Source organism: Silurus aristotelis (genome assembly GCF_946808225.1).
Source record: "Silurus aristotelis genome assembly, chromosome: 11".
NCBI lineage: Eukaryota > Metazoa > Chordata > Actinopteri > Siluriformes > Siluridae > Silurus > Silurus aristotelis.
In genome coordinates, this window is record NC_139584.1 from 3,788,457 (window position 1) to 3,797,411 (window position 8,955).

Sequence of the window (8,955 nt, forward strand, 5' to 3'; positions counted from 1 at the left end):
TTTTTTTTTGGTTAGCAAACTACGTTAAAACCTAGCTAAGCTACGGTTAATCGATTGTGGTGTGTTAAGTGGTACTTTCAGTACAGCGAGGAAATGTGCTGACCAAGTGGATGTCTAATGGCTGAGGCGACCAAATTTAGCCAGTTAGCCTGTTTTATAGGAAGAAAAACTGGTACTAGAAACCCTTTAAAGAAAAAACTGGGACTAGAAACCCTTTAAGAGTCTGATTAACCTAAAGGCTGGTGCTAGTAAAATTTAATACTAAAAAGAAAGTATAAGCAAAAAGATTAGAGGTTCATAATGGATTTCGGTTTTAACTGTAAAATAAATAACTAAGACACCCATGCTTATGCTATGTTGTACATTGTGGTGGTATATGAACTGCTACTATTAGCTATTTGGTGGCCAAGTGTTTTAATTGCTAGTCAGAGATGCTAGTCAACTGGAAAATACGCTTAGCTAGCATAGAGGCACAGAAACACTGCAACCTCGACAACATGACTAGGAATGTTAACATTTACCTCAGATTTGTTTGTACGTTGTAAAAAAAAAAAAAAAGAACTGCAGCAAACATGTTGAAAATTTTCACTTCCGATGTATGTTTTTGCTTGTGGTTTGTGGTTACGGGGAGCAAATTCAGTGAGGGACGCCATCTTGGACAGTCTAACAGTGTACATCAGTGGCTAAACCTTCTGCACATTTTACCACAGTGTTAATTTTATACAATAAAAACAAGATGAGCTACATCTGAGCATCAAATCCCCAAAACCGGAGAGTAGTTTGATTTAATCGTGAAATCAGTCATAATCCAGGGACAGCCTAAGATCATACAAAGAGTGAGTATGAGTACATCAGGAATGGCTACACTGAAAACAGTACGTTTACTTCACAAGATGAGAATAAAACAAAGACCGTGTCTGAAACTGCTTCCTATCGCTTATACTGTACGACGCACCATATTGGGTGTCGGCCATTTTGTTTTGCTGTTTGCAAAAGCGGCTTTTGTTCCGTGCACTCGTTCACTCATTTTTACCCAAAATGTACTCTGATTTTAAGGTGAATATTTAGTGTACACTCATCAGCAGATTATATTTCTTCCTGTAATGTGGTGCAAGATGTTGCAAAAATAAATAAATAAAGATGGCGGATGGCAACACTGGAGCAACTGTTACAAACGTAAGGAAAAACACTGAGAGGAAACCTGCGAAAATGTTCTGTATATAATGTAGTTTTATATATTAGGTTATTCTTGTTGATCTTTATTTAATAATAATAATAATAATAAAAATTATATATATATATATATATATATATATATATATATATATATATATATATATATATATATATATATATATATATATATATATATTCATTCATTCATTCATTCATTTTCTCCCGCCTATCCGTAATTCGGGTCGCGGGGGCAGCAGTCTAAGCAGGCCCCCGCCTTCGACTGCTGCCCAATCCTCACAGCACCGTCCCTTACGGTCCCTCCTGCAGGTGGTGAGCCCACTGGAAGATATATATATATATATATATAATAAATTACTTTTTTTATTTCAATTGTGTATTTAATTTATAAATTGTATGTATTTTTATCTAACAAACATAATGATGAAGAAACATGGCAACCGGTGTTTTTGCTCTCTTTCTTCTGAATAAATAACAGAAAAACAATCTGTTTCCGATACATCGCAGATAATAATTCGAGGGTAGTTGTCACATATATGACGAGCTTATTCCTCATCTCTGATACTCACTATTCACTTCAGTGTCCGACTTTTTCATTCCTCTCTTTCTAGTGAGCTTAACTGCCGTGCACTATATAGGGATTAGTGAAAGAGTGAAAGAGGAGCGATTTCAGAGCTGGCTTACTGTGATGTTCTCAGGTGTGTGTGTAGTAACCAGGTGAATGTAAACAAGTCTGTCGTTGGGAAGTGTAGATCGTGATGCCCGTATCTGTACGCCGTGTTATGTTCTGGAAAGTTCTTAGTGTCTGATGCAAACATAGTCACTTATGAGACATACATTTTATTTCATGTTCTTTCATGTCTGTGGGAGTACCATATCTTTAGCGAAAAAAAAAATAACAATAAAATAGAACAAAATTGTTTGTGGGCCAAAGCCGTTTTTTTTTTTTGGAGTTTCCCGAAAGAAGGTTGCGGTGAAGACTGAGACTCCTGTTTCCTGTTTCCATTGCGGATGCTTGAGAAAGAGCAGCGGGGCTTTGATTATAGTTCAGGTATTTAGCAAAGATTCAGAAAATCTTAGATAAAAGTCAAACGAGTACAAAACTAAAAATAGAAGACGATCCCAGGCTTCACTTCTGACAGTGTTCATGAAAATCTGGATGCAATGTATCGTGTAGTATTTTTAGTATGTGTGGCACCCAAGCCCAAAAACTGCTTTATCATTATAAACAAAATCAAAGAAGCCCCTCAGAATTGACCTTTGACCTTGAAATTAGGAATTCGAACCTTAAATTGATTTGACTGATTTGAATGTTTGCAGTAAATCCGACAGCTTTGAAAGATTTACTAAAAGTGTGTGTGTGTGTGTGTGTGTGTGTGTGTGTGTGTGTGTGTGTGTGTGTGGCTCGTTCTTAACAAATATACTGTATAAAATGAAGCATATGCGTTAACCAATCGTACAATTAATCATACAATCGGTATCATTTCTAGGGTTTAACAATTAACGTGATATTTATTTACATAATCATGAACTTTCCATTACACGTGAAAATTTTTGAAAATTTTGCACAAGTAAAAATTTCTGAAGGGTCGTCTTTAAACTGAACATCGTCTCTATCCGATTACGACTACATTTTGTTAAACGTTTTGCTTTTTGGACCATAGATTTTTAACTCTTTATGTTTTAAACAGTGAACATTGCCTCGAAGCCGCTTTACAGAAAATATAACTATAAGGAAATATCTGAATATTTAGTGTAAATCGATACATTTTCCCTGAAGAGCAAGCCGGAGCCGACGTTGGTGAGGAACATCTCCCTGGATGACATGAGGAAGAAATCTTGAGAAGAACCGGACTCGAAAGAAAACACCATTGAAAAAAATTTTTTTTATTCTTCAAAGAACGCTGCATTGATTGGTTCCTTTTTTTTTAAATAAACACCACTTTTTAGGGACTAAGGAACCTTTATTGCCATAAGGAACATTGTGTCTGGTACTACAAAGATCTTTTATTATAAACTTTATAATTTATAGTTATCCAATTCTTTCTTTGAAGCTAAAACCTAAATATAATTAACATTTGCGACAAAATGGTGTTATATCAGAACAGTTGAAATATATTTTGAACTTAAATTATTATTATACTATATAATATATAATATAGAAACTAATTATTAATCAATAATCTGCCATACAATCAAATTATATATATTTTAAAATGATCTGCTTGTAAAAATTTGTAAATGTTTGTAAATGATCTGTTTTAAACATATTGAGTATGAATAAACGTTCTTCGGTCTGAAGTTCCTTCTCTGCGACGGAAAGCTTCTACACGTGTTAAAGGTTCTTCACAGAACCATAGACAAAAAAAACATTTAAAGTGTGGGTCAAACCTATTTATAAATATTCCTCCTCATATAATTGTACATAATAGACAACTGATACAACTGGGTCAATTTTGAATCTTTTACAATTTTAACATGTGATTGTGTTGAAGTTATCACAAGTCCTGTGGTATCTACAGCCACACTTCTGGTTTCACAATCTTCAATAGATGACTGTAGTTTGACTAACAGTTTTGTGAATTGAACTTTTACCTTATGGTAACGGTAAAATATTGTGTGTGATTTTTTTTTTTTCGGGAAATGCACTGAAGCTACTATAAATATCCATGATATTAACCTTGTACCTATAATTTGGATTTATAGTTCTCACTGTAGCATCCCATACCTTCAAAACCAACTTAAATACTTAATAAATAAACACTAGCTAGATTATATTCTGTAGTGTATATATATTTATTGTTATTTTTCACCAACAGGATTCACCTCATGGTGTTTTTCCTTGCTACAGTCACCACTGGCCTGCTCATGACCGACTTGACCTTTATTCTAAAACTGGATGGAAAATATTTATTCTCAAACGTTACTGGAAATCAGTTTTTTTTCCAATGCATACAAGTGCCTCTGACCCTGTACCTTTTCAAACATTCTCTTTTTTGTTGCATTTGTCGTTTATTTTCCACAAACAGCATTTAGCTCCGTGTTTAGCTGCTCCCACGGGTCTGCTAAAATATCACAAGCATTTCGAGCTCAGACAGGGTCTGGATTCCTGCCACCGGCGTCCTGCTGAGGTTGTGTGTTTTTTTTTTTTTTTCATAACGCTCTTTATAACGCATTATTTGCTCAGGACGCTGTGATCTTTGCTTAACAGAAATCGCAAAAATTGCGTAAGATTCTAGTTTTGTTTCTTTTCTTTTTTTTTATTTATGAGGCGATTTATTTAATGACTACTTTTTTTTTTACTGTTCAGGTGGAACCACAGGTTAAATCGGGTTGCAGACTTTTAACAACTGCTGTGGTTTGGACCAAAACACGGCAGGTTCTCTGAATATTAATACGTTTACGCGTACGATAGCTCTATAAATAAATCTCCAGCTCTGAAGTTGCAGCTGAGCTATCTGCTTTAGAATGTGTGTGTGTGTGTGTGTGTGTGTGTGTGTGTGTGTGTGTGTGTGTGTGATAACACCATACAAGCTTGCGAATACAAATTATTCTAAACGGTAGAAATATTCATAAAAGTTTCATATTTTGCGAAAACACAGAACACCCGAACACACCATGAATTCTTTGATTCTGGTTAGAAATAATTCATTTCCGGTTTCCTCAACAATTCTGATGTATTTTTTTAACGTTAACGTTTCGTTTCACGATTATTCGTTTCATGTCGGGTTTCGACCTTGAAGAGTGACCTTGAGTTTTGAAGAGAGCGATTTGGTAACGAAAGGTAAATCAATTCGATTGATTGTAAATAAAAGACAAAATTCACTCTTTTTCTATTATTATTATTATTATTATTATTATTATTATTATTATTATAACACAGAATCTGGACAGTTCATGTAGCACACTTTTCATTTTCACTCATTTGTGCATCTTAGAGACAGTATAACGAAGGCTTTTTTGACAGGGTTCAGACGTAGCCCTATAGCGAAGGTTGGTGCAAACAAGATGACGCACAAAACAAAAGATTTCAGCCGAGGAGCACCAAAGACAAAAATTGAGTGCTAGTCTTAGCTTCTATTTATATTGAAGTAATTTGTAATTCCGGCATCTTCTTTGTTTAGCATCGAATAAATTTAGCTCAACTCTATAATGCGCTGCTAGAAAATAGTGATTGTCATTAAAAGTTGCCTTGCACAAGAAGTGAGCAGGTGCATACGCACTATTACATACTCAGTTCCTGACACCGGGGAATTAGCGTACGACACGTGAGAAAGAGACTCCGGGCCTTTTGTTAGCGAGACGTGTCCCGGGTTGACCTGAAAAGTTCAGTTCATTACTTGGCCTCGGTTTAACTCGCATCTGTCAGTTTAACAACCTTCCCAGTCTCGCTCACCTCGTTTTCACATGCTCACCGCTCTGCGCTCGGATAAACACTGAGAACCAAACGAGAACATCTCCCCGTCATGAAGAACACACGAAAAGGATAAAAGAGGAGGATAAAAAAGAACACATGCTCACATCGAGCACTTACCGAGGGAAGGCCAGGAGATTCGGGTTGAGAAAGAGATGAAGAGAGGAGCGTGAGGAGCGTGAGGAGGAGGAGGTGGTGGAGGTGGTGGAGGAGGAGGCTGAGCTCAAATCAACCGTCAATGACAAAAAACGTGTACAGTCTGAGGAGGTGATGAACTCTGATCTGGCTTGATGTATGACATCTGTGCTTGCCAAGCACTACTGTGTGTGTGTGTGTGTGTGTGTGTGTGTGTGTGTGTGTGTGTGTGTGTGTGTGTATGTGTCTCTACACATGCAGGTGAACTACGTGGGCTGTTCGACTCCCCTTCATGTTTTTTTGCAATTCTCAGAAACAGAAATTTTCACTCCTCCACCTCCAGCAGCAGGCAGTGTGTGTGTGTGTGTGTGTGTGTGTGTGTGTGTATATGTATATGTATATGTATAAAAGTGTGTGTGTATTTCGTGTTTGCAAAAAAAAAAAAACCTGAAAGAATTGTTGTTATCATGTCAAGTCAAGTCAAGTTTATTTGTATAGCGCTTTTCACAACAGACATTGTCTCAAAGCAGCTTTACAGAAAACAACAGTGAAGGTGAATGGTGTGCGTTTGTCCCTGATGAGCAGCCGTGGCGACAGTGGCAAGGAAAAACTCCCTTAGATGATATGAGGAAGAAACCTTGAGAGGAACCAGACTCAAAGGGGAACCCATCCTCATATGGGTGACATCAAAAGTTTGGTCATAAATCTTTCAACAATACAGAACAATTTGTGATCATCATAGATCCAGCATCAGCTTCTCCATGCCAGGGCCTTTAAACACTCGGCATCTACTTCTCCATGATCATCCATAGGTCCATAATCTTCACGAGGTGGGACGTGACTGGAGCTGGCCAAACCTCAGGAAGCCTCGGGATGGGGAGAGAAAGAGAAGCAGTGGAGAGGAATTAGCGTAGCTGCTGTTCATGATATTAACAGCACAAGTTGATAATGTGCATGTGATCAGATGTTCTGGAGCACAAGGTTGTGATGTGATGTGCGTGATGTGTGTTATGTGTAGGCTTTGCTAAAAAGATATGTTTTTAATCTACACTTAAACTGGGAGAGTGTATCTGAACCCCGAACACTGTCAGGAAGACTATTCCAGAGTTTAGGAGCTAAATGTGAAAATGCTCTACCGCCTTTAGTGGACTTTGCTATTCTAGGAACTACTAGAAGCCCAGAGTTTTGAGATCTCAGGGAGCGTGACGGATTGTAGCGTGTTAAGAGACTGGATAGATACATGGGAGCCAAACCATTTAGTGCTTTATAAGTGAGTAGCAGTAGTTTGTAGTCTATTCGAAACTTAATAGGAAGCCAATGTAGGGACGATGAGATTGGGGTTATATGATCGTATTTTCTTGACCTAGTAAGAACTCTTGCTGCGGCATTCTGAACTAACTGAAGCTTGTTTATTAATGATGCAGGACATCCACCTAGTAATGCATTACAGTAGTCTATTCTAGAGGTCATAAACGCATGGACGAGCTTCTCTGCATCAGATATAGATAACATATTTCTTAGCTTAGAAATATTTCATTATCATGTTGAACATAAAACATAAAAAAAAAGAAAGAAAGAAATTCAATGAAATCCAAATACCCCAAAAAACATCTGATTGATGGTTTGGACATGTGCAGTGGAGGGACATGGGGTATATCAGTAGGAGAATGTTGAGGATGGAACCACCAGGAAGGAGGAAAAGAGGAAGACCAAGGAGGAGGTTTATGGATGTGGTGAGGGAAGACATGCAGGTAGTTGGATTGAAAGAGGGAGATAAAGAGGACAGGGGGGGGTATGGAGACGTATGATCCGCTGTGGCGCCCTCTAATGGGAGAAGCCGAAAGAAGAAGAAGATCAACATAAAAGTGGACACTTGAGGAGGAGGCTGTCAAGACTGCAACATTGAACGTCGGTTTCATTGCCAGACAACTTGATGGACGTCTGCATGGCTACAGAATGATGCATGAAAGATGCCGTTTGAATGGTGCTATTTTGGTTTCTCCATCCACGATTCTGCCATGATGCTGCCTCTAGAATGTGCTCTTTTATCCGAATACACAGGAAAAAAAATCCTGGGAGAAATGTCAAAAATCATAAGAAAAAAACAACAAAGAAAAGAAATATTGTGTGAACGAGTGTATGCGTGTGTGTGAATGGTGCCCTGGAGTGAAGTCCAATTCAGGGTGTATTCCCAACTGCTCCAGGAAAGGACTTTGGAAAATAAGGAAGATTATTTTTTGTTGCTTTCCTGTTTTTCATTTTCCTTACTATTTTGGTGACACTGAGCCACTGTGGGAAGTGTGTGTGTGTGTGTGTGTGTGTGTGTGTGTGTGTGTGTGTGTGTGTGTGTGTGTGTGTGTGTGTGTGTGTGTGTTGGGCGGGGGGCCACATTTGGCTGTCGGGGGACAATACTGGACTGATTCATTACTCAGTTTTCTCAAGCACACTTATTTATCTTGAAACACACAGAGTCTTCTTCCTACTTTGGTTAGACTCCTCCCAGGTGGGGTGTGTGTGTGTGTGTGTTTGTGTGTGTGTGTGTGTGTGTTTGTGTGTGTGTGTGTGTGTGTGTGTGTGTGTGTGTGTGTGTGTGTGTGTGTGTGTGTGTGTGTGTGTGTGCGCTAGCTCAGACTCCTCCAATCTGACTTTTAACTGGATTTCTGCCCAGGTACTAGGATCAACTCGACTTCTTGGACTTTTTGTTTAACTCCACCTTGGAGGGGTTTGGACTGGATCAGAATCATCCCATCAGACTATTGGTTTGATTCCACACATGAAAGAGGAGTTTGATCATGTTTGATCTTGCTCAGGTAGGAAGAGCTAAATGAGGTCCTACTCCACCTTTTGGACTTCTGGTTCAACTCCACCTTTGGGTTAGATTAGATCAGACTCCTACCATCTGACTTTTGGTTTGATTCCACCCATGTAAGAGGAGTTCGATCAGGTTTGGTTCTGCCCAGGAACAAGGTGATGGATCAGGTCTGACTTTACTTTATCTTGGACTTTTTGTTCAACTCCATCTTGGTTAGATAATATTTAGATCAGGCCAGACCTATCACATTATTATTTGGTCAGTGCAGGAGGAGCTGGAGAAGGTCTGACTCTACAGATTTTGGATTCTACAGTGAGGGTTACATGGTGGGGTCCACTGATATCTTTCATATTTTGCATACTACACTCGACTCCCCCCTGATGCAGGGGCTATAAACTAT

The 8,955-nt window shown here is 38.4% G+C and overlaps 1 protein-coding gene across 1 annotated transcript in view; it reads right to left on the reverse strand.

Annotated features, from left to right (window-relative positions):
- The window catches only part of zap70 (zeta chain of T cell receptor associated protein kinase 70), a 22,037-nt gene extending 16,102 nt beyond the window's left edge, over window positions 1-5,935 (reverse strand). The window contains exon 1 of the mRNA XM_083554944.1: window positions 5,729-5,935. The gene's annotated coding sequence lies outside the window, so the exon portion shown is untranslated. The remainder of the gene's footprint in view (window positions 1-5,728) is intronic.
- Between the last annotated feature and the right edge of the window lie 3,020 nt (window positions 5,936-8,955).